The sequence below is a fragment of the Taudactylus pleione genome, unplaced genomic scaffold, assembly GCF_031769625.1.
Source record: "Taudactylus pleione unplaced genomic scaffold, aTauple2 ptg000303l, whole genome shotgun sequence".
NCBI classification, from domain to species: Eukaryota; Metazoa; Chordata; class Amphibia; order Anura; family Myobatrachidae; genus Taudactylus; species Taudactylus pleione.
Window position 1 is genome coordinate 1,234,899 of NW_028284704.1, and position 26,565 is coordinate 1,261,463.

The window sequence follows — 26,565 nt, forward strand, 5'->3', positions numbered from 1 at the left end:
CAATTCACAAACACAGAAAATAATTTTTTTTTGGTTTGGACTGGAGTGTACTTTCGGGGGTTACAGCACCCTTTAACGGTCAAGCCAGCCGGCCCTTTACTTATGACACAGGCGCACGCTTGGCACTACTTTGTTGATGCACGTGCGGCTACTGCGCACACAATTCACAAACACAGAAAATAATTTTTTTTTGGTTTGGACTGGAGTGTACTTTCGGGGGTTACAGCACCCTTTAACGGTCAAGCCAGCCGGCCCTTTACTTATGACACAGGCGCACGCTTGGCACTACTTTGTTGATGCACGTGCGGCTACTGCGCACACAATTCACAAACACAGAAAATATGTTATTTTTTTAGCACTTGGGGGGAGCACCCCTGATGGACAGAGCACCCCCTGGACAACACTACAGCACTCCTTTAGGACTGGGACACTGCACAGGACTTTGGAGTGGACACAGCCCCTATGGAGAACTGACTGCACAACACAGTCCAGCCAGCCCCTATGGACTTTGAAGTAGTGGACACAGCCCCTATTAACAACAGCAGCACAGCACAACACAGCCAGCCCCTATGGACTTTGAAGTAGTGGACAACAGCAGCACTACACTACACTACACTACACAGCCCTAACTCCCACCCTCCCTCTTCACTGTCCACAGCCGAGTGAGAAAATGGTGCCGACGCGGGTACCTTATATAGGATCCAAAACCCGCGAGACTCGGAAGGCGGGATGATGACGTTTTGCCTCGATTTCAGATCCGAGTCAGGCGGGAAAAGTCGAGCCTGACTCGGATCGGACTCGGATCGGGGGGGCTCGGGGGGGTTCGGATTTCAGAAATCCGAACCCGCTCACCCCTAATATATATATATATATAATAAAGTACCCAGTTTAGGGTTCTGTCTATTCGTTCGGGCTAATCTTTTGAAACAGTGGATGGATTTTGATGGGGTTTTCACTAATCCACAGGTTCTCAAACTCGGTCCTCAGGACCACAAACAGGCCATGTTTTCCAAGTCTCCTCACAGACTCACAGGTGAAATAATTAGCTGCACCTGCGGATCATTAAAAATGTGTAAGTGAGTAATGAGTACACCTGTGCACCTGCTGTATGACCTAGAAAACATGACCTGTGTGGAGTCCTGAGGACAGAGGGCCTGATTCAGACCCGCTCGCGAGCGCTGAGCGCTCGCAAGCTGGTTGATGGTGCCCTAGTGCGCATGCTGGGGTAGCCATCGTTATGGGTCTCGCACCAAAGGGGGCGTGCTGTCGATGGTGAGTGACAGCACGCCCCCTTTGGTGGGCGTGCCGGGGGCGTGGCTGCCAGACGGAGGCATTCCCATGGGAACGCCTACCGTCTGGGTCCGGCCCCACTGACATCACTAGTGATGTCAGTGGGAGTGATTTTGGCTCTGATAGAGCCAAAATCACTCCAGGGCTTGCGGTCACCGAGACCCTACCGCAGGGTCTCGTCGCAAGCCCGATGGTCGCGATGGTCTTGACCATCGCGACCATCATCATGGACACTCGCATAAGCTGTGGGTGGTAACCCACAGCTATGCGAGCGTCCAAAAGGCCGTACAGAAAAAAAAAACACGCCCTGATTCAGAGCGGGCGCTCGTTCAGAGGGTCCGGCTCTGAATCAGGCCCAGAGTTTGAGAACCTCTGCACTATTCTATAGTATTCTATACAGCATTGATCGAGGAAGGTTTAGATGTATGAACCATTCATCTGTGACAAGAGGGAAGCAAGCAGTGACGATTTTAGAGAAACAAGTTACAGAAAAAACATTGCACCAAGCTGCTGTATAGGAGCTGGCCAGGATGCTGAAACAGCAAGAGAGCTTCTGAAACTGAGGCTTGGAATGAAGAAAGCCACAGAAAATACGGCTATGCTGTGTAAGTGGCTGGCTGCTGCTGCAGGGCCGAAGACTGCAGCAGCCTAGAGAGGGGAGGGAGTCAGGGACTGAGCAGGGTTATAGACAGAGAATGAGAGATAGCCTCCAATTAACCCATGAAGATGCCCTGATGCAGACACAGTAGCCAGGTGAGGCATAGCTATCAGGAGTTAAAAAAGAAACCCATCAGAACATTGTACCGCCACCATCTAATGGTAGAAACACTACCATCGGAACAAAAACATTGATGGTTAGTAAGCATCAGATCCCGATGCCCATCCTTACGCTAAACCTGCAAGCGGACTCTGGCCACCACTCCTCCTCTGTGAAGTGCTCCCTCTCCAGCATGATGGTCAGGCATCGCAACCACCACCACACTTGGACTCTCCTTGGGGATTTGTGATATCTTCTTAGAAAGCACAGTTCTTCGCTGTGCTTTTGCCAGCTTAACTCTTTTGATTTTTTTAGTGGGAGGAGGGCTTCCATCGTCATGTGAAGCTGAACCACTAGTCACGAACATACTAGGGATCGACCTTAGCCGTTCCTTGCCACTCCGTGTCGTAAATGGCATATTGGCAAGTTTACGTTTCTCTTCAGCTGATTTAAATGTCTTTTTCAAGGTCATTTTCCTGAACTTTGCCATTTGGGATTGTATGTGCCCTCTACTATGACATTGGGCATCGGCCTTGGCAGACGACGTTGATGGCATGTTATCGTCTATGTCATGACTAGTGGCAGCAGCTTCAGCACTAGGAGGAAGTGGTTCTTGATCTTTCTCTATTTTATTTTTATCGGAGAAAGTTTGGTCCTCCATTTATGTTATATCGATTTGATATATACGTGCGGCTAAACACAGAAAATAATTTTTTTTTTGGTTTGGACTGGAGTGTACTTTGTGGGTTACAGCACCCTTTAACGGTCAAGCCAGCCGGCCCTTTACTTATGACACAGGCGCACTCTTGGCACTACTTTGTTGATGCACGTGCGGCTACTGCGCACACAATTCACAAACACAGAAAATAATTTTTTTTTGGTTTGGACTGGAGTGTACTTTCGGGGGTTACAGCACCCTTTAACGGTCAAGCCAGCCGGCCCTTTACTTATGACACAGGCGCACGCTTGGCACTACTTTGTTGATGCACGTGCGGCTACTGCGCACACAATTCACAAACACAGAAAATAATTTTTTTTTGGTTTGGACTGGAGTGTACTTTGGGGGTTACAGCACCCTTTAACGGTCAAGCCAGCCGGCCCTTTACTTATGACACAGGCGCACGCTTGGCACTACTTTGTTGATGCACGTGCGGCTACTGCGCACACAATTCACAAACACAGAAAATAATTTTTTTTTGGTTTGGACTGGAGTGTACTTTCGGGGGTTACAGCACCCTTTAACGGTCAAGCCAGCCGGCCCTTTACTTATGACACAGGCGCACGCTTTGCACTACTTTGTTGATGCACGTGCGGCTACTGCGCACACAATTCACAAACACAGAAAATAATTTTTTTTTGGTTTGGACTGGAGTGTACTTTCGGGGGTTACAGCACCCTTTAACGGTCAAGCCAGCTGGCCCTTTACTTATGACACAGGCGCACTCTTGGCACAACTTTGTTGATGCACGTGCGGCTACTGCGCACACAATTCACAAACACAGAAAATAATTTTTTTTTGGTTTGGACTGGAGTGTACTTTCGGGGGTTACAGCACCCTTAACGGTCAAGCCAGCCGGCCCTTTACTTATGACACAGGCGCACTCTTGGCACTACTTTGTTGATGCACGTGCGGCTACTGCGCACACAATTCACAAACACAGAAAATAATTTTTTTTTGGTTTGGACTGGAGTGTACTTTCGGGGGTTACAGCACCCTTAACGGTCAAGCCAGCCGGCCCTTTACTTATGACACAGGCGCACGCTTGGCACTACTTTGTTGATGCACGTGCGGCTACTGCGCACACAATTCACAAACACAGAAAATAATTTTTTTTTGGTTTGGACTGGAGTGTACTTTCGGGGGTTACAGCACCCTTTAACGGTCAAGCCAGCCGGCCCTTTACTTATGACACAGGCGCACGCTTGGCACTACTTTGTTGATGCACGTGCGGCTACTGCGCACACAATTCACAAACACAGAAAATAATTTTTTTTTGGTTTGGACTGGAGTGTACTTTCGGGGGTTACAGCACCCTTTAACGGTCAAGCCAGCCGGCCCTTTACTTATGACACAGGCGCACGCTTGGCACTACGTTGTTGATGCACGTGCGGCTACTGCGCACACAATTCACAAACACAGAAAATAATTTTTTTTTTGGTTTGGACTGGAGTGTACTTTGGGGGTTACAGCACCCTTTAACGGTCAAGCCAGCCGGCCCTTTACTTATGACACAGGCGCACGCTTGGCACTACTTTGTTGATGCACGTGCGGCTACTGCGCACACAATTCACAAACACAGAAAATAATTTTTTTTTTGGTTTGGACTGGAGTGTACTTTCGGGGGTTACAGCACCCTTAACGGTCAAGCCAGCCGGCCCTTTACTTATGACACAGGTGCACGCTTGGCACTACTTTGTTGATGCACGTGCGGCTACTGCGCACACAATTCACAAACACAGAAAATAATTTTTTTTTTGGTTTGGACTGGAGTGTACTTTCGGGGGTTACAGCACCCTTAACGGTCAAGCCAGCCGGCCCTTTACTTATGACACAGGCGCACGCTTGGCACTACTTTGTTGATGCACGTGCGGCTACTGCGCACACAATTCACAAACACAGAAAATAATTTTTTTTTGGTTTGGACTGGAGTGTACTTTCGGGGGTTACAGCACCCTTTAACGGTCAAGCCAGCCGGCCCTTTACTTATGACACAGGCGCACGCTTGGCACTACTTTGTTGATGCACGTGCGGCTACTGCGCACACAATTCACAAACACAGAAAATATATTATTTTTTTAGCACTTGGGGGGAGCACCCCTGATGGACAGAGCACCCCCTGGACAACACTACAGCACTCCTTTAGGACTGGGACACTGCACAGGACTTTGGAGTGGACACAGCCCCTATGGAGAACTGACTGCACAACACAGTCCAGCCAGCCCCTATGGACTTTGAAGTAGTGGACACAGCCCCTATTAACAACAGCAGCACAGCACAACACAGCCAGCCCCTATGGACTTTGAAGTAGTGGACAACAGCAGCACTACACTACACTACACTACACAGCCCTAACTCCCACCCTCCCTCTTCACTGTCCACAGCCGAGTGAGAAAATGGTGCCGACGCGGGTACCTTATATAGGATCCAAAACCCGCGAGACTCGGAAGGCGGGATGATGACGTTTTGCCTCGATTTCAGATCCGAGTCAGGCGGGAAAAGTCGAGCCTGACTCGGATCGGACTCGGATCGGGGGGGCTCGGGGGGGTTCGGATTTCAGAAATCCGAACCCGCTCACCCCTAATATATAAATATATATATAATAAAGTACCCAGTTTAGGGTTCTGTCTATTCGTTCGGGCTAATCTTTTGAAACAGTGGATGGATTTTGATGGGGTTTTCACTAATCCACAGGTTCTCAAACTCGGTCCTCAGGACCACAAACAGGCCATGTTTTCCAAGTCTCCTCACAGACTCACAGGTGAAATAATTAGCTGCACCTGCGGATCATTAAAAATGTGTAAGTGAGTAATGAGTACACCTGTGCACCTGCTGTATGACCTAGAAAACATGACCTGTGTGGAGTCCTGAGGACAGAGGGCCTGATTCAGACCCGCTCGCGAGCGCTGAGCGCTCGCAAGCGGGTTGATGGTGCCCTAGTGCGCATGCTGGGGTAGCCATCGTTATGGGTCTCGCACCAAAGGGGGCGTGCTGTCGATGGTGAGTGACAGCACGCCCCCTTTGGTGGGCGTGCCGGGGGCATGGCTGCCAGACGGAGGCATTCCCATGGGAACGCCTACCGTCTGGGTCCGGCCCCACTGACATCACTAGTGATGTCAGTGGGAGTGATTTTGGCTCTGATAGAGCCAAAATCACTCCAGGGCTTGCGGTCACCGAGACCCTACCGCAGGGTCTCGTCGCAAGCCCGATGGTCGCGATGGTCTTGACCATCGCGACCATCATCATGGACACTCGCATAAGCTGTGGGTGGTAACCCACAGCTATGCGAGCGTCCAAAAGGCCGTACAGAAAAAAAAAACACGCCCTGATTCAGAGCGGGCGCTCGTTCAGAGGGTCCGGCTCTGAATCAGGCCCAGAGTTTGAGAACCTCTGCACTATTCTATAGTATTCTATACAGCATTGATCGAGGAAGGTTTAGATGTATGAACCATTCATCTGTGACAAGAGGGAAGCAAGCAGTGACGATTTTAGAGAAGCAAGTTACAGAAAAAACATTGCACCAAGCTGCTGTATAGGAGCTGGCCAGGATGCTGAAACAGCAAGAGAGCTTCTGAAACTGAGGCTTGGAATGAAGAAAGCCACAGAAAATACGGCTATGCTGTGTAAGTGGCTGGCTGCTGCTGCAGGGCCGAAGACTGCAGCAGCCTAGAGAGGGGAGGGAGTCAGGGACTGAGCAGGGTTATAGACAGAGAATGAGAGATAGCCTCCAATTAACCCATGAAGATGCCCTGATGCAGACACAGTAGCCAGGTGAGGCATAGCTATCAGGAGTTAAAAAAGAAACCCATCAGAACATTGTACCGCCACCATCTAATGGTAGAAACACTACCATCGGAACAAAAACATTGATGGTTAGTAAGCATCAGATCCCGATGCCCATCCTTACGCTAAACCTGCAAGCGGACTCTGGCCACCACTCCTCCTCTGTGAAGTGCTCCCTCTCCAGCATGATGTTTCCACTCAGTCACACGCCTTCTGTGAACAGGATGCAACTCCCATGGAAGTCAGCACTGTTCTCGGATAGGGGCACCACTGCAAGGAAGCTCAACAGATAGCCCAGGAAATACAGGGTACATCGCGCTAAGAGGACATTCCTCATCGTCATGTTTGGCAGCTCGGGAGGGGTGCACATAGAGGCTGTGGAAATATGCACAGGTGCCCCAGCCCGGGGGACATGCTGCTGGTAATGCTTACGGAAGCTGCAATACAAATCTCTCATCTATGATCCTCCTTCCTTTCTCAGCACATCCCAGTGGCTGGGCCCCAGCCAGCTGCAGGGCAGTAACAGTGCGGATAGTGGTGACATCCCCACTTTATATAAATTTATACATATATACTGTATATTTATATATATTATACTGTGATCCCTTCACAAGAGAGCAGGTCTTTGTATGCTTACATAATTGAGCTAGTCTAGATCATCTGGACGGTACTTGCATCGCTTTAATAAGAGTGCACCAGCACGTTTGTGTTTAGGGACAGCGAGCAGCCTACTAATTATTGTGAAGAATGAAAAGCTTCCTATTACTTCCGCTGTAATGACTCCACTCAAGTAGCATACTGCATATCTTGTTTATGCATATTGGATTCATATGATAAGATGATTTAACCCTGAGGTTTATAGATGAAGCTTTCAAAAGCTATTAATCAGTTTTCGTTACAGCTCACTTGCTTTCTTCAAGCTTGTTATTATGCGATAATATCTAATGAAGCAATGATTAGCATAGGATTACTGACCCTGCTAAAATGTAGACTGTGTTACTGGACAGTGACATGTTACATTCATTTACTAAAATACATATTTATACTTCAAGACAAGGGGATCACAGAACAAATGTATTGAAAGGTCAACAAAAATGATTCATTAGTCAAGGGTGGCTTTTTGTAAAATGATCTCTTTTGTAGACCAATGGTTCTTTACATATGTATTTTTTTAAATTAACAAGGACCCATAATACATATTTTCACATCTAAATTTGTTTTCTTTACACAGTTTAGAGTTCTGTGTTCATCTACTTTAATTGATTATTAAACTCTAGGTGCACAAATGTCCCATGTAAAGTATCTTTTAGCTTTTTGTGTGTAAGGAAAAGTATTACCCACTTGTATAAAGCATATTTTACCACCTGTATCTCTTATTTTTGTGCTGAAAAAACTTAGTTTTCTTTCTTCTTTCTTTTCTTTCTTATTTCATCCAGATTTAATACTCAGTATATGCAAAGGTTGAACTGGAAATCTAGAAGTGTTGTTATGCCCCCCTCTCCCCCCTCCCAAGCTTTATAGTATTTGATAAGTTTGAATACATTTTAACTAGGGGTGAGCGGGTTCGGACTTCTGAAATCCGAACCCCCCCGATCCGAGGCAGATCCGAGTCAGGCTCGACTCTTCCCGCCTGACTCGGATCTGAAATCGAGGCAAAACGTCATCATCCCGCCTTCCGAGTCTCGCGGGTTATGGAACCTATATAAGGTACCCGCGTCGGCGCCATTTTCTCACTCGGCTGTGGATAGTGAAGAGGGAGGGTGGGAGTTAGGGCTGGCTGGGCTGTGTAGTGTAGTGCAGAGTAGTGTTGTGCTGTGCTGTGCTGCGCTGCGCTGTGCTGCTGTTGTCCACTACTTCAAAGTCCATAGGGGCTGGCTGTGTTGTGCTGTGCTGCTGTTGTTAATAGGGGCTGTGTCCACTACTTCAAAGTCCATAGGGGCTGGCTGGACTGTGTTGTGCAGTCAGTTCTCCATAGGGGCTGTGTCCACTCCAAAGTCCTGTGCAGTGTCCCAGTCCTAAAGGGGTGCTGTAGTGTTGTCCAGGGGGTGCTCTGTCCATCAGGGGTGCTCCCCCCAAGTGCTAAAAAAATAATATTTTTTGAGTGTTTGTGAATTGTGTGCGCAGTAGCCGCACGTGCATCAACAAAGTAGTGCCAAGCGTGCGCCTGTGTCATAAGTGAAGGGCCGGCTGGCTTGACCGTTAAAGGGTGCTGTAACCCCCAAAGTACACTCCAGTCCAAACCAAAAAAAAAATTATTTTCTGTGTTTGTGAATTGTGTGCGCAGTAGCCGCACGTGCATCAACAAAGTAGTGCCAAGCGTGCGCCTGTGTCATAAGTAAAGGGCCGGCTGGCTTGACCGTTAAAGGGTGCTGTAACCCCCAAAGTACACTCCAGTCCAAACCAAAAAAAAAATTATTTTCTGTGTTTGTGAATTGTGTGCGCAGTAGCCGCACGTGCATCACCAAAGTAGTGCCAAGCGTGCGCCTGTGTCATAAGTAAAGGGCCGGCTGGCTTGACCGTTAAAGGGTCCTGTAACCCCCAAAGTACACTCCAGTCCAAACCAAAAAAATATATATTTTCTGTGTTTGTGAATTGTGTGCGCAGTAGCTGCACGTGCATCAACAAAGTAGTGCCAAGCGTGCGCCTGTGTCATAAGTAAAGGGCCGGCTGGCTTGACCGTTAAAGGGTGCTGTAACCCCCAAAGTACACTCCAGTCCAAACCAAAAAAATATATATTTTCTGTGTTTGTGAATTGTGTGCGCAGTAGCCGCACGTGCATCAACAAAGTAGTGCCAAGCGTGCGCCTGTGTCATAAGTAAAGGGCCGGCTGGCTTGACCGTTAAAGGGTGCTGTAACCCCCAAAGTACACTCCAGTCCAAACCAAAAAAAAAATTATTTTCTGTGTTTGTGAATTGTGTGCGCAGTAGCCGCACGTGCATCAACAAAGTAGTGCCAAGTGTGCGCCTGTGTCATAAGTAAAGGGCCGGCTGGCTTGACCGTTAAAGGGTGCTGTAACCCCCAAATTACACTCCAGTCCAAACCAAAAAAAAAAATTATTTTCTGTGTTTGTGAATTGTGTGCGCAGTAGCCGCACGTGCATCAACAAAGTAGTGCCAAGCGTGCGCCTGTGTCATAAGTAAAGGGCCGGCTGGCTTGACCGTTAAAGGGTGCTGTAACCCCCAAAGTACACTCCAGTCCAAACCAAAAAAAAAATTATTTTTTGTGTTTGTGAATTGTGTGCGCAGTAGCCGCACGTGCATCAACAAAGTAGTGCCAAGCGTGTGCCTGTGTCATAAGTAAAGGGCCGGCTGGCTTGACCGTTAAAGGGTGCTGTAACCCCCAAAGTACACTCCAGTCCAAACCAAAAAAATATATATTTTCTGTGTTTGTGAATTGTGTGCGCAGAAGCTGCACGTGCATCAACAAAGTAGTGCCAAGCGTGCGCCTGTCATAAGTAAATGGCCGGCTGGCTTGACCGTTAAAGGGTGCTGTAACCCCCAAAGTACACTCCAGTCCAAACCAAAAAAATATATATTTTCTGTGTTTGTGAATTGTGTGCGCAGTAGCCGCACGTGCATCATCAAAGTAGTGCCAAGCGTGCGCCTGTGTCATAAGTAAAGGGCCGGCTGGCTTGACCGTTAAAGGGTGCTGTAACCCCCAAAGTACACTCCAGTCCAAACCAAAAAAAAAATATTTTCTGTGTTTGTGAATTGTGTGCGCAGTAGCCGCACGTGCATCAACAAAGTAGTGCCAAGCGTGCGCCTGTGTCATAAGTAAAGGGCCGGCTGGCTTGACCGTTAAAGGGTGCTGTGACCCCCAAATTACACTCCAGTCCAAACCAAAAAAAAAATTTTTTTCTGTGTTTGTGAATTGTGTGCGCAGTAGCCGCACGTGCATCAACAAAGTAGTGCCAAGCGTGCGCCTGTGTCATAAGTAAAGGGCCGGCTGGCTTGACCGTTAAAGGGTGCTGTAACCCCCAAAGTACACTCCAGTCCAAAGCAAAAAAAAAATTATTTTCTGTGTTTGTGAATTGTGTGCGCAGTAGCCGCACGTGCATCAACAAAGTAGTGCCAGGCGTGCGCCTGTGTCATAAGTAAAGGGCCGGCTGGCTTGACCGTTAAAGGGTGCTGTAACCCCCAAAGTACACTCCAGTCCAAACCAAAAAAATATATATTTTCTGTGTTTGTGAATTGTGTGCGAAGTAGCTGCACGTGCATCAACAAAGTAGTGCCAAGCGTGCGCCTGTGTCATAAGTAAAGGGCCGGCTGGCTTGACCGTTAAAGGGTGCTGTAACCCCCAAAGTACACTCCAGTCCAAACCAAAAAAATATATATTTTCTGTGTTTGTGAATTGTGTGTGCAGTAGCCGCACGTGCATCAACAAAGTAGTGCCAAGCGTGCGCCTGTGTCATAAGTAAAGGGCCGGCTGGCTTGAGCGTTAAAGGGTGCTATAACGCCCAAAGTACACTCCAGTCCAAACCAAAAAAAAAATTATTTTCTGTGTTTGTGAATTGTGTGCGCAGTAGCCGCACGTGCATCAACAAAGTAGTGCCAAGCGTGCGCCTGTGTCATAAGTAAAGGGCCGGCTGGCTTGACCATTAAAGGGTGCTGTGACCCCCAAATTACACTCCAGTCCAAACCAAAAAAAAAATTATTTTTTGTGTTTGTGAATTGTGTGCGCAGTAGCCGCACGTGCATCAACAAAGTAGTGCCAAGCGTGCGCCTGTGTCATAAGTAAAGGGCCGGCTGGCTTGACCGTTAAAGGGTGCTGTAACCCCCAAAGTACACTCCAGTCCAAACCAAAAAAAAAATTATTTTCTGTGTTTGTGAATTGTGTGCGCAGTAGCCGCACGTGCATCAACAAAGGAGCAGCGCCAAGCATGCGCCTGTGTCCCATAAGTAAAGAGCCGGCTGGCTCATTTCTTAAAGGCTGGTGTAACCCACAAAGTGCACTACTCTCCAGCAAAAATAAAAAAATATTTTCTGTGTTTAGCCGCACGTATATATCAAATCAATATAACATAAATGGAGGACCAATCTTTCTCCGATAAAAATAAAACAGAGAAAGATCAAGAACCACTTCCTCCTAGTGCTGAAGCTGCTGCCACTAGTCATGACATAGACGATAACATGCCATCAACGTCGTCTGCCAAGGCCGATGCCCAATGTCATAATAGAGGGCACATACAATCCCAAATGACAAAGTTCAGGAAAATGACCTTGAAAAAAGCATTTAAATCAGCTGAAGAGAAACGTAAACTTGCCAATATGCCATTTACGACACGGAGTGGCAAGGAACGGCTAAGGTCGATCCCTAGTATGTTCATGACTAGTGGTTCAGCTTCACATGACGATGGAAGCCCTCCTCCCACTAAAAAAATCAAAAGAGTTAAGCTGGCAAAAGCACAGCGAAGAACTGTGCTTTCTAAGAAGATATCACAAATCCCCAAGGAGAGTCCAAGTGTGGTGGTGGTTGCGATGCCTGACCTTCCCAGCACTGGACGGGAAGAGGTGGCTCTTTCCACCATTTGCACGCCCCCTGCAAGTGCTGAAAGGAGCACCCACAGTCCACTTGCTGATATGCAAATTGAAGATGTCACTGTTGAAGTACAACAGGATGAGGATACTGGTGTAGCTGGCGCTGAGGAGGAAGTTGGCGAGGAGGATTCTGATGGTGATGTGGTTTGTTTAAATCAGGCTCCGGGGGAGACAGTTGTTGTCCGTGGGATGAAAAAGCCCATCACGGTCATGCCTGGGCAGAAGACCAAACATTCCACCTCTTTGGTCTGACAATATTTCTATCCAAATCCGGACAACAACTGTCTTGCCATATGTACCTTATGTAAAGGTGGAATAAGTAGGGGTAGGGACGTTAACCACCTAGGAACATCCTCCCTTATACGGCACCTGCAGCGCGTTCATAATAAGTTACTGTCAAGTTCAGAAACTTTGGCTAAGACCGTAAGCAGTCCAGGGACACCTAAATCCATTTGTCCTGTTGTATCCAAGCACCTGCAAACCACACCGTCAACTCCCTCCTCGTCAATTTCCTCCTTAGTCAGGATCGGAAGTAGTCCTGCAGGCCATGTCACTGGCATGACTGACTCTCCTATCTGGGATTCCTCCGGAGGATCCTGCATTGCTACGCCTCCTGCTGCCGCTGCTGCTGTTGCTGCTGCTGTTGCTGCTGCTGGGAGTCGTTCATCATCCCAGAGAGGAAGTAGGAACACCACTACTTTTACTAAACAATTGACCCTCCAACAGTCCTTAGCGAGGAGGATGAAGTACGACAGCAGTCATCCTGAAGCAAAACGTATAACTGAGGCCTTGACTGCTATGTTGGTGTTAGACGTGCGTCCGGTATCCGCCATTAGTGCAGTGGGATTTAGACAATTGCTGGAGGTAGTGTGTCCCCGGTTCCAAATCCCGTCTAGATTACATTTCACTAGGCAGGCGATACCGAGACTGTACAGAAACGTCAGAAAAAGTGTCCTCAGTGTCCTGAAAAATGCCGTTGTACCCAATGTCCACTTAACCACGGACATGTGGACAAGTGGAACAGGGCAAACTAAGGACTATATGACTGTGACAGCCCACTGGGTAGATGTCTCACCTTACGCAGCAACAGCAGCAGCGTCACCAGTCGCAGCATTTCAGAAACACCAGCTCGTTCCAAGGCAGGCTACGCTGTGTATCACCGGTTTCAGTAAGAGGCACACCACCGACAACCTCTTAGAGAAACTGAGGGAAATCATCGCCCAGTGGCTTACCCCACTTAGACTCTCCTGGGGATTTGTGATATCTGACAACGCCACCAATATTGTGCGGGCATTACATCTGGGCAAATTCCAGCACGTCCCATGTTTTGCTCACACAATAAACTTGGTGGTGCAGAATTTTCTGAAAAGCGACAGGGGCGTGCAGGAGACGCTTTGGGTGGCCCGAAAAATTTCTGGCCACTTTCGCCATTCAGCGACTGCGTGCTGAAGACTGGAGCGCCAGCAAACACTCTTGTACCTGCCCCGCCATCACCTGAAGCAAGAGGTTGTGACGCGGTGGAACTCAACCCTCTATATGCTTCAGAGGATGGAGGAGCAGCAAAAGGCCATTCAAGCCTATACATCCACCTATGACATAGGCAAAGGAGGGGGTATGCACCTGACTCAAGCACAGTGGAGAATGATTTCCGTGTTGTGCAAGGTTCTCCAGCCCTTCGAACTTGCCACACGTGAAGTCAGTTCAGACACTGCCAGCTTGAGTCAGGTCATTCCCCTCATCAGGCTTTTGCAGAAGCAGCTGGAGAAAGTGAAGGAGGAGCTAAGACGGAGCGATTCCGCTCGGCATGTGGGACTTGTGGATGAAGCCCTTCATTCGCTTTGCCAGGATTCCAGGGTGGTCAATCTGTTGAAATCAGACCACTACATTTTGGCCACCGTGCTCGATCCTAGGTTTAAAGCCTATGTGGTGTCTCTCTTTCCGGCCGACACAAGCCTGCAGAGGTGCAAAGACCTGCTGGTGAACACACTGTCAGCTGAAGCGGAACGTGACACGTCAACAGCTCCTTCTTCATTTTCTCCAGCAACTGGGGCTGCCAGGAAAAAACTTAGGTATCCTAAGCAACCCGCTGGCGGTGATGCAGGGCAGGCAGGACCAAGTTTGGACATCTGGTCCGGACTGAAGGACCTGGCAACAATTTCTGACATGTCTACTGTCACTGCATATGATACTGTCACCATTGACAGAATGGTGGAGGATTACATCGGTGACAGCATCCAAGTAGGCATGTCAGACAGTCCATACCTGTACTGGCAGGAAAAAGAGGCAATTTGGAGGCCCCTGTACAAACTGGCTCTATTTTACCTGAGTTGCCCCCCCTCCAGTGTGTACTATGAAAGAGTGTTTAGTGCAGCCGGGAACCTTGTCAGCGAAAGGCGTAGGAGGTTGCTTCCAAAGAATGTGGAGAAGATGATGTTCATCAAAATGAATTATCAGCTCTTCCAGGGAGACCAGCCTCCAGAACGTACAGAGGGACCTGTGGTGGTGGATTCAAGTGGGGACGAGTTAATACTTTGTGAGGATGAGGATGTACACAATGAAGAGGGTGAGGAATCGGTGGATGAGGAGGATGAGGATGACATCTTGCCTCCGTAGAGCCAGTTTGTGCAGGGACACATTAATTGCCAGCTTGTTTTGTGGGGGCCCAAACGAACCAATCATTTCAGCCACAGTTGTGTGGCAGACCCTGGCGCTGAAATGATTGGTTTGTTAAAGTGTGCATGTCCTGTTTATACAACATAAGGGTGGGTGGGAGGGCCCAAGGACAATTCCATCTTGCACCTCTTTTTTTTCTTTGCATTATGTACAGTTTGGGGCCTAGTTTTTCAAACTGCCATTCTGTCTGCCACTGCAGTTTCACGCCTAGATGGGTCACGTGTTTGTGCCGCCCACTCGTGTCGCTTAGCATAGTCATCCAGCTACCTCGGTGCAACCTTTTGGACATAAAAACACTATTGTGAGGTGTGAGGTGTTCAGAATAGACTGGAAAAGAGTGGAAATTAAGGTTATTGAGGTTAATAATAGCATAGGAGCAGAAAAACCTACAAATTCTGTGATTTTAGCTGTTTTTATGCTTTTTTTAAAAAAAATACAGATCCAAAACACAAAACCCAGAACCCAAAACACGGAAGGGTGGTTTTGGCAAAACCAATCCAGATCCAAAACACGAAGAAAGATCCAGATCCAAAACCAAAACACGAAAAGTGGCCGGTGCACACCCCTAATTTTAACCCTAATTGTAGATGCTTTTTAACAATATTTAGAAAGACATTCGAGACGCATGACACATCATATTTTGCATGCAAAGCATCCCGCCAATCATCGCATGCAAGAGCTGTTTTTTTCAATAGAAGGATTTCCGGGTTTAATGACCCAGAGTCCCTCTGTGCATGCGTTGAGTGCCGCACGCGCTGCGGGGGATCCTGGGAGGGATCTGATTGGATCCCTTTCACACATACTTATTGACTTTTGTAATCTGCTCCCCGGAAGATACCTGGAGAGCAGACACAGCTGGCCACTTTGGGGGTCGTGGCTACGTTCCTATGTCGTTAGGTCCCATCCCATCACTGCAAACTGGCGCGATTTACAGGAGTATGAGGAGCAGGAGCGTCTTAAGTGACGGGGAATGCACACGGGCCCCCTTCTCTCTCCCCGGCAGCCGACTGCCGTGGTGGGCCTGCCACCGCAGAATCAGTAGACTCTGGGTACTAGAGTGTGCCCAGAATCTACTGCGCATGCACAGAACGCTGGAAAAATGGCTGCGGCAGCCATTTTCCAGTGTTCTGTGCAGCTCTGACACCGGACGCGGGACCACAAACTGGTATGTTTTCGATAATATGGGGGCATGGTGTGCACACCCTGCACCGATATAGATATGCCCATGACGAGGAGGGAGTTGGGGCTAAATGGCGCATTTTCGTGTCCTTTAGCCCGGTCCCCTCAATATGGAGCCGCGATTAACGGCAATTATCTCCCCATCCTGCCTACTTCACTAGGAAGGGGCGGAATGCGGGAGATCTGGATACTCTCCTGAGGGTGCGGGGGCTCCCCGAAAATTTGTGAGCCTTCCACAAATTCCAGGCATGCTCTCACAGCACTTTGACAGTAGAAGCCCATAAGCTTCTATTGGGCAACACCATCTAAAGATAGCATTGCCCACCACATCCAAGACCCGTATTGTATTGCACTCTGGAGCTTGGTGCATGTGCAATAAGTGGCCACACCTCCGATAACTTCATTTTCTGAGGTTTGACCGCAAAAACCACATTGATGCATCCCGCCCTTTAAGTGGGACAAGTCTATCCATTACGTATACCCCATATTTCCCATTCTGTAAGTATAAAATGTAACATGCATGGGTGTGCATACACACACGCGCTCACACATGAGAGCCGTGCCGGACCCAGGTGACAGGGGGCATGGCCTAATCACGGGAGGCGTGGCCATGCCCCCTTTAGAAATTTTTAAAAAAAATAAAAACATTTCAGTGCGACGCTGTGCGTTGGGGGCTCGCTGCGCACTGGGAGGGGGATCAGCTTGATCGCTCCCCCTATAGGCATAGGAGACTGCTCCGGCTGCTGCTCCGGCTGCTCTCCCAGTGCAGCCCAGCACACAGCAGCATGTGCTGGGCTGCTGTGACTTAAGAGGGAGGGGAAGTGGTGCCGGACCAGGGCCCCCGCAGCAAGCCCGGGTAATTTGTACCCGCCCCCCTTCCTCTCTGGCTCTGAATACCTGTAACGGTGATCATGTGTAGTTCACATCAATATATTGATTATAGAATAAAGCAGAGACTGTTAAATATCCAGAGCTTTCCATATTGGACTCAAATTTAGACAAATACCAAGTGGAGATAAATATGCCCATTGTTCAAAAAAAGTGAAAAGATAGAAAATATACACTGCTTTACAATAAGTTTGAGTTGAGTAAAACGCTCCTCATATTCAGGAGTGGGTATATGCAGATCCATATTTAGTCCAGGAATAGTCGAGGCCTCACAAACTTAACTTACAACTTCTCCGTAAATACACAAACCACCAAGTTGATAGACACAAAACATAAAATATTTTTAAAATGCAGCAGAATGAAGAGGTGATTGCCAACCTCAAAAACATGGATTAATAATTATAAATATCACTGCTCTGATGAAACCTTAGGTTGTCTAGATCAGTGGTTCTCAAGCTTGGTCCTCAGGGCCCCACACAGGGGGCCTGAGGACCAAGGTCACCCAGGAGGTGTAGTCATCACTCACTGACACATTTTAAAAGATCCATAGGTGGAGCTAATTATTTAACTTTTGATTCTGTGAGGAGACCTGGAAAACATGCACTGTTTGGGATCCTGAGGACCGAGTTTGAGAACCTGTGGTCTAGCTAAAGACCAGTAAAATGAAGTACCAAAAAATTATATGTCTTGCAAAGCTGTATAAAATTGTTATATCAGATAAAACTCTAAAGCAAAAAACATACAATATAATTCCATATAATCTAATTAATATAAACAGTATTCATTAATAAGCCACTAACAGAGATACTGAGATCTGTATAAGGATTATAGATCTGTAGAAAATCAAATATTTAGATCCGGATATCAGTTTAAGTTTGCTTATATAGGTACAGGGCCGCCATCACGGGGGACTGTAGTCCCGGGCCCGGACACTCTGGGGGCCCGCCCGCTCCTACCACGCAGCCGCCGCACAATAGCTGCGCAATAAGTGACTGAGGACCAGAGACACCCTCCCGCTCCGCCTCCTACCAAAGCTGCCACCGGACACTCGGCCGCCGGACACTCAGGGGGGGCCCTGTCCACTCCTAGTATTAGCCGCCCGCTACTACTATCAGTAGCATTATAAGGGCGGGATGAAAGCTGCAAAGGAGCCTGGTGTTCCTTCCAAAAAACAGCCGTCGCCGAAGAGCACTGCAGACCAGGCAGCAGCAGCTCATGATGTAATCATGAAGCAACGACTATGCCTCAGAGGAGCTGCACGGGAGAAAACGGAGGGAACAGGACGTTTTGGCAGGTAGGCAGGCTACAGTCCTGGGGGAGCATGATACGAATCGCGAGTGGTGGAAGGAGACCCCTATCAGGAACATTCAGGTGGAGGGGGAGCAGAGTACATATTGTGGAAGTTACAGGCGGGGGGGAGCGTGAGTGTGTGTGGAGAAAAGGGTAAGGACGGACATTAATGAAATAAACAACATGGGATGAGAAGCTACTGTATGTAAAGAAAATAATAATGGGGAGGGGCATAATAAAAATACAGGCGGGGGTGCACTACAAGAAAAATACAGTAGGAGGGCACTAGAAGAATAATGCAGACATGAGGCCTTTAGAATAAAAATACAGACGGGGGGCACTAGAAGAATAATGCAGACAGGGGAGCATTGTAATCAAAATACAGACAATAAGGACAGGGGGGCATTATAATACAATTTTTGTAAATATATATAATTACATATACTGATATTGTCTGAATTTTTTTATTATTTTTCTCCATTATAGCGAAAGCTAACATTTAAAAATTCCCTGGCAAGGAATTCTACATTTATCCCTGCTGCCAGTGGGCATTCAACTGGCAACATACTAGCAAATCAAAATGAGACAGCTGCATTTTGGTTTGCTGCCACACCATCGTTCATTGCATAGCGTGAGCTGCAGAACTCTTATTCTCTGTATAGTAAGGCAGTCAGTGTTGCACTTACATACTATAACATGTATTTTTACCCCCTTATGGTAGCAAGGCCATGTAAAAAGTCTGGATCCCACAGGACTAACTACAGACAGTTAGTGGTCACAGTGTGTATGTAGTAGATCTACTACATGCCGACTGGGTGCAGTTTTCAAGGGGCACCATTTTTGTTAGGGCGCCATTTACCCTAGTTATGCCTCTGACTGATATCACTATGATGTCACACCGAGCCACTGCGTGTGAGGAGGACTGAGGAGCAACCAGAGTGTTGTGGTAGGGCCACAGCTGGAGGGGCCCTGTCTATTTTGTCCGTCCCGGGCCCCATATTTTCTGATGGCAGCCCTGTACAGCTACATATAAAGTATGGAAACTGGATCACTACATTTAAACAATCATACTTAGGGCTCTATTTACTACAATCCGCATTTATAATGCGGTTGTAGTGTGATACTACCGACTGAATTTGCATTGCGAATTCAGGCAATGTCACAGGGATTTATTAAAAATTCCTTGCAGGGACAGAGCTTGCTAGAAAGCTCTGTCCCTGCGAATCCCCTCCGCAGACTTATCACTGTACTTTTCAGGAAAAATACAGTGACAAGGTTCTGCACATGCGCCGACCGGCCGTCACTAACCTCCCCCCCCCCCACGACCGCCCCACATGCCTAGCTCCTCCCCCCCGTGACCTCCCCTTAATTTTACTTACCTCCGGTCAGGTCATCAGTGCTCCGGTTACGTCCTCCCTCCAGGGCTGTGGTCAGCTGGTCTCCCATCCTGCAATGTGACCCGGTCAGCTGTCAGCTGCATAGGATGGAAGACCAGCTGACTGGAGCCACTGAGGACATCACCGGAGCACTGATCTCCGGTCCCTGGACTCAGGTAAGTTTTATTATTTTTTACTTTTTTTTTAGCAGCGATCAGCGTGTGGTCTGTTTAGACCACACAGCTGAACATTGAAGCTGGGCTCCGGGCTCTGCTCTGCCTGGTTACCGGGCTCTGCTCTGCAGAGCAGGAGACCGGTAACCAGGAGAGACCCAGGATAACGCCACCTCCAGGTGGCGTTATTACCACAGGGCTTCCCCGGTATTTTTTCACATTTTATTTTTAGTAAATCTCAGGCAGATCGCATTATGGGAAATGCGATCTGCTTACTAAAAATATGTGATAATTAAGGGTAGGAGTAGTATTTTACGAATTCTACTCCAATTGACCTTTAGTAAATTTAGGTGATACTAAAATAATATGAAAAGGGTGTGAAAACACCCTTTTTCACTTTATTTTAGTAAAAATAATGTTAATAAATTGAGCCCATAGTCCCCGACTTAAGTCATATGTAAAATGTTTCTTTTAAGGCTGGGTACACATTTACTTTAGACGATGGATCGATCTGATAACCGATCCGCTGTCAGAGAGGCTGATTGGTAAGGTATACGCACTTAAAAATTGGCTGCTCAATATGGCTGGGCTAATATCACAACTGGGCGGACATTTCAATTTGCCTGCCTAGTTGCGATCTTAGTGTTGTCGCTGGGAGTACCTGCAGCAAGTGTACCGGTGGTCAGCGTGTTGCCTGTACACACAGCCAGAAGCACTGATATAGCTTTCAGATATATCGGCATAGGGGCTGCTGCAGGGCCAACCTGGTTCACAGACATATCGGGCATATCTCCCAACTTTCATGTGGTTGAGTTTGGGACAATTTTGTACGCCAAAGACACTCGTCTGAAATTAGGAGGCATGACTTGGTGGCAAGGGGGCATGGCCTAGAGGGAAATGCCGTACCTGCAAGTCAGGCCCTCATTTTCATCATGGTGGGGGTTTGCCCATTGCTTCGGGCACTGCCGGACAACCCCACGGGAGCACACACTACACGATGTAGCGCATACACACTGCACGACATTAACGATTTGTCGTTCAGATGCATCGGAATCGTGTAGTGTGTAACCACTACCCAGCGTTACAGTTTCTGGTCCTAAATCTGAGCAGCTGGCATCACTATCACCAGCATTGGCACCAGCCCTAACCATGGTACAGAAGACTCGACTGAAAGCGACAGATCTCTGCATATGCTCATCTTTGGATCTAGGATACAACTCTGTGTGCAAATCCACTACAAGCCCATGTCATATTTATTTTACGTGTGAACGCCTCCCTGATGCCAACCAGCTGCCATTACGTAACATCCTTCCAGCTGTAAGTCAGACTGAATCACTCATATGTACTTTAAAATCCGTATACAGCCCATGACACAAGCGTAGTTTGCCTAAAATAGCTTGCTAACGTACATCCACATTTGGAATTGTCTACAACTGTTTGTATTTGGGAGTCATGGTCTTCATCATAGATTTTGTAGTTTATTTTGGTGGACATCAGATTTTCATAATTTTTTGGAAACAGTCTCCAACGACAATCAGTCACAATGTTCCCAGCGGTGCTAAACACTCTTCCAGAGTACACACTGGAGGATGGGAAGTACGCCATAGCTGGTTTCTACAAGGGGCTCCAAATTGTCTTTTTTTCACCTCCCAGTATCAAAAGGACTGTGTGACATGGTAATTTGTACATTATTATTAAAGTAATTGTCCATCATTCTGTTTAAGAGTAAGACATTGTATAGGTGTCCAAATGTTTTGGCATTGCTTCCTGTCAGAATCATCTTTCACATTGGTGAGCTATGTCAGATGGCGCAGTGAGTTAGGGTGTCTATGCCCTACCTTTGGGTAAGCAGCATGTGTAGCAAAGGTTGAATCACGGGACTTAGCACGTGTAATAACAACTAGTTCACAAAGATCTGTGGCATCCCTTAAGATGTGTATCAGTCTTATGCTGGTTACACACTTAGCGATAGAGATGTGTGGTTCGGTTCTCCAGAAATCCGAATCCACCAGAATTTCGTGAATCCGTGCAAATCCGAGTCGCGGTTCTAATCTCTTGAGGAGATCCGGGTAAATCCGGGTCGCGGTTCTGATATATTTGCGGTTCAGAATTCGGATTTTTAATACAAATTGCAGGTTTTGGATTGCATAAATTACATGATTTTAGCTGTTTTTAAAACTTTTTATCTATTTTTTATTTAAAAAATCCAGATCCAAAACCAAAACACTTGAGGGTGGTTTGCAGAACCAAATCCAGATCCAAAACCTTGAAGGAGATACAGATCCAAAACCAAAACATAGTGGTCGGCGCACATCCCTACTTAGCGATATATGGCTTGTTCTATCTATGAGCGATATATCGCAAGTGCATTGGCGGGTGTGTACATCCAATATAATACCTCCCAACTGTCCCGATTTCAGCGAGACAGTCCTTCTTTTCAGGCACTGTCCCACCCATGGACCACAGTGTCTAGCGGACAGGTGGGAGGCTGGGGGCCAGCTTAATACTGGATAACACTGGCTTGATACCGCAAAAACTATTTTGAATTAAATTATTTATAGTGAACACAGCCAAACAGGAAAATTATGAGGCTGTGTGAGTTGCAAATTTGGTACGGATATCTATCAAATACACTTTGGAGTGGAAGTAAGTGAAAAGTTGCTACAAAATCAAAATATGGGTTTGGAAATGTGAAAATTCCAAAACTAAATAACCAATTTATTTAGAAGTGTACAAATCTATCCCTATTTCTGTAGCATAATTGCTTATTTTTTTAAAGCCCCAGTTTAAGCGCATAATAACAAAATTATTACTACTGCCACTAATAATGGTAGTAACAACAACATACCTTCATTGTCTGTGACTTTTGCATCGGTCAGTCATTGAGAGTGACTCTTCATTATCCTGTATTGGTGTTTCTTTTTGGTCTTTTTTGCTTTGTACATTTCAGAATAATAGTAATATTTTCCAGTATCCAATTGTGTATCTATTTATATAAGCCTGGAAAATAATGTAAAAATATGTTAATTTCTGAGAAGATTACAATATCCAGAATACTTAAATTAAAGACTGAATAAAGTAGAAGTCAATTATGAAATGCTCTGCAAATCGCATTGGTTTAGTTTTGTACATGGTATAACAGTCATCGTTATCGTCCTCTGCATCCAATGGTTTGTGGGGTTCATCTATTATAGTGAAAAATGGGGACCTCTTAGCCGATGGAGCAGCACTGACACCGGGTCAGCCGCCCCTAACCCTGGCCTCTATATTAACCTCTTGGACTGGTCCAGCACCATTTCCCACACTGGTTTTTCACTACTGAGCTTCAACCACACACCCCACTTTAGCGTGTATGGCTACTCTCCACTATTGGGAAACTCCATTACAAAGTCAGGACCACAACTGGGAGGGGGGGAGGGGCTGGCTAGGGGGGCACGTGCCCCGGGCACCAGACTTGAGGGCGCCGAGGAATGAAAGCAGATATTGTGGCCAAAACACTGTGACATATCTCACTGTTACGGCCATGATATCTGGTGGGTTCAGGCTGTCAGATACAATGTCTGTCTGTCTGACAGGCATTTTATCTGACAGTGTATGCCCAGCATTACACAACGTCACACTGACAGCTGCAAAGCACAACTGTTTTCTGTGCTTGTCATTACTAGTAATATGTCCTGCCAAGGTGTAGCAATACACCAGACAACTCATTGCTATATGAAGCAGAGTTTTTGTTGCAAGCTGAAAACTGGTCCATATGGGCATTGCTAATGCTGGACATACCCTGTATGCTCCAGTAGCTAAGTATCCAATGTGCCAACTCGCCTATTGGGCCTCGATAATGAAATTAACCCGTGTAACAAATGTTCTGTAAAGTTATAGGTGCAGCATTACATAGTTACAAAGTAAAAATCATACAAGATGCAAAAACTAGCTACAGATATAAATGTTTCTTTTTTTAACAGAACTCTCTATGACACTGTATATTGTCTTGAACATTAAGAAAGTGGATTAAGACATACAAAGCACAGTGCACAATCCTCATTATACACTGGATTATAAACAGATGTACTGTATATTATCACTTAGCAGCTGGTATGAGGTTTGAGAGACCTTTGAAAGCAAGTCCTAAATAGAACCTTTGCTATATATGCACACAGGAGTCCATCTAGCAGCTGATATATCATTTTATATGACTATATATTGAGCACCATTTATGCCATTATGAAATAGCTTTATTTTATACTATTTTAATTTATTGTAATAAATATGAATGTTACACATCCGTTTCTCAGTGAATAGTTTTATTTTTTTATTGAATGTGACAAGGGCTGGTTCCCAGATTGTATACATTGAATTATGCTGTGCCTAGTTTTCTGCCAAAGTAATATGCTTTACGGTGAAAGATCCAGCCAATGGAAGAATTTGGGCATAGCAAGGGTACTCCTTGTTAGGGTCAGACTAAGGGCCTGTTTCAGCATGGAACGCACAGGAGAGAACGCACGCACTCGGCCGATGTTTTTTTACTGCGCATGCATCACACTGCGCGTGCGCGAACTAGTTAGTGCGATCGGATTAGGATACGCAGACTACACGCAGTGTGTACGCAGACCCTTCTGATTTTGATTGACAGGTAGTGCCGTTTGTGGGTGGTGACGGGGGGTGGTCAGGCGAGCGCAGGCGTTATAACGCCGTTATATGCATAATTAAGGCAGTGCAGCGTCATACGCATCCATACCGTAAGCTGTACACAGGAAACGGCCAAAATCCTGCGGCAGGTCAGGTCAACCACTATTATGCTAAGGGGTCCGATCGTTCTCGATGTTACCGATGTTTACGTTATCTTGCGTGCTGATCAGGCTGTGAGTAAAGGGAGATGGGCGGCTTATTATGGGGCTGGGTGTCTGCATTTTGTGCTGCGGACTCCGTACGTATGCATTGATTAGCATATTCTCGCAGCGGATAGCTGAATCAGGGCCTGAATCTGACCCGGTCGCAAGCGCTGTGCGCTCGCAACCGGGTCGATGATGGGCCAGTGTGCATGCGCACGACGGAGCCGGCTCTGTCGTGCGCATGTGTGAGACCCGGATGGTGACGGGCAATCCGTCGCTCCGGGTCTCGTACCAAAGGGGGCATGCTGTCGATGTTGAGTGACAGCACGCCCCCTTTGGTGGGCGGGCCAGGGGAGTGGCTGCCCAAACGGAGGCATTCCCATGTGAACGCCTCCGTTTGGGGACGGCCCCACTGACATCACGAGTGATGTCAGTGGGAGAGATTTCGGCTCTGTTAGAGCCGAAATCTCTCTGGGGCTTGCGGCAACGAGACCCTACCACGAGGGTCTAGTCGCAAGCCCGTTGGTCGCGATGGTCTTGACCATCGCGACCATCTTCCTGGCCGCTCGCTATAGCTGTGGGTGGTCACCCAGGAGGCCGTTCTAAAAAAAAAATAACCCGACCCTGATTCAGAGCGTCCGGCTCTGAATCAGAGCCTCAGGCCCTAAGTGCAAGGGTGTGGCTAGTTTTCTGGATCCATGCAAAAAAAAAGAGATTTAATTTTGAGGAATAATATTATCACTATTATGTAAAGAAATGGAGAGTGTGCATGCTTAGGGTGTACATACATTTTCACTACACCCAAACTCTTGGATTTTTAAATGATGTAAATTGTAAACCCAGATACGTGTCAAGCATATTATCTGTCTCGCAACTTAAAAAACCTTCAGTATATGTCTATTCTTGTCACCAGATGAATGTAGAAAAGTTATGGAAAAAAACATATAACAGTACAGTATAGGGGTGAGCGGGTTCGGATTTCTGAAATCCGAACCCCCCCGATCCGAGGCCGATCCGAGTCAGGCTCGACTTTTCCCGCCTGACTCGGATCTGAAATCGAGGCAAAACGTCATCATCCCGCCTTCCGGGTCTCGCGGGTTTTGGATCCTATATAAGGTACCCGCGTCGGCGCCATTTTCTCACTCGGCTGTGGACAGTGAAGAGGGAGGTTGGCAGTTAGGGCTGGCTGGGCTGTGTAGTGTAGTGTAGTGCTATGCTGCGCTGCTGTTGTCCATAGGGGCTGTGTCCACTACTTCAAAGTCCATAGGGGCTGGCTGAGCTGTGTTGTGCAGTCAGTTGTCCATAGGGGCTGTGTCCACTCCAAAGTCCTGTGCAGTGTCCCAGTCCTAAAGGGGTGCTGTAGTGTTGTCCAGGGGGTGCTCTGTCCGTCAGGGGTGCTCCCCCCAAGTGCAAAAAAATTTTTTTTTTCTGTGTTTGTGAATTGTGTGCACTGTGGCTGCACGTGCATCAACAAAGGAGCAGCGCCAAGCGTGCGCCTGTGTCCCATAAGTAAAAGGCCGGCTGGCTTGTCCGTTAAAGGGCACTCCAAACAAAATAAAAAAATATATTTTTTTGTGTTTGTGAATTGTGTGCGCAGTTGCCACACGTGCCAAGCGTGCGCCTGTGTCCCATACATAAAGGGCCGGCTGGATTGACCGCTAAAGGGTGCTGTAACCCCCAAAGGGCACTCCAAACAAAATAAAAATATATATTTTTTTGTGTTTGTGAATTGTGTGCGCAGTAGCCGCACGTGCATCAACAAAGTAGTGCCAAGCGTGCGCCTGTGTCCCATAAATAAAGGGCCAGTTGGATTGACCGCTAAAGGGTGCTGTAACCCCCAAAGGGCACTCCAAACAAAATAAAAAAATATTTTCTGTGTTTGTGAATTGTGTGCGCAGTAGCCGCACGTGCATCAACAAAGTAGTGCCAAGTGTGCGCCTGTGTCATAAGTAAAAGGCCGGCTGGCTTGACCGTTAAAGGGTGCTGTAACCCCCAAAGTACACTCCAAACAAAATAAAAAAATATTTTCTGTGTTTGTGAATTGTGTGCACTGTGGCTGCACGTGCATCAAC

At 47.2% G+C, this 26,565-nt stretch overlaps 1 protein-coding gene across 2 annotated transcripts in view; it reads right to left on the reverse strand.

Moving 5' to 3' along the window:
- Positions 1-26,565, reverse strand: part of HTR1F (5-hydroxytryptamine receptor 1F) — a 358,823-nt gene that overhangs the window by 40,436 nt on the left and 291,822 nt on the right. For both annotated transcript variants that reach the window (XM_088442043.1, XM_088442042.1), the window contains exon 4: positions 22,513-22,664. The gene's annotated coding sequence lies outside the window, so the exon portion shown is untranslated. The remainder of the gene's footprint in view (positions 1-22,512; positions 22,665-26,565) is intronic.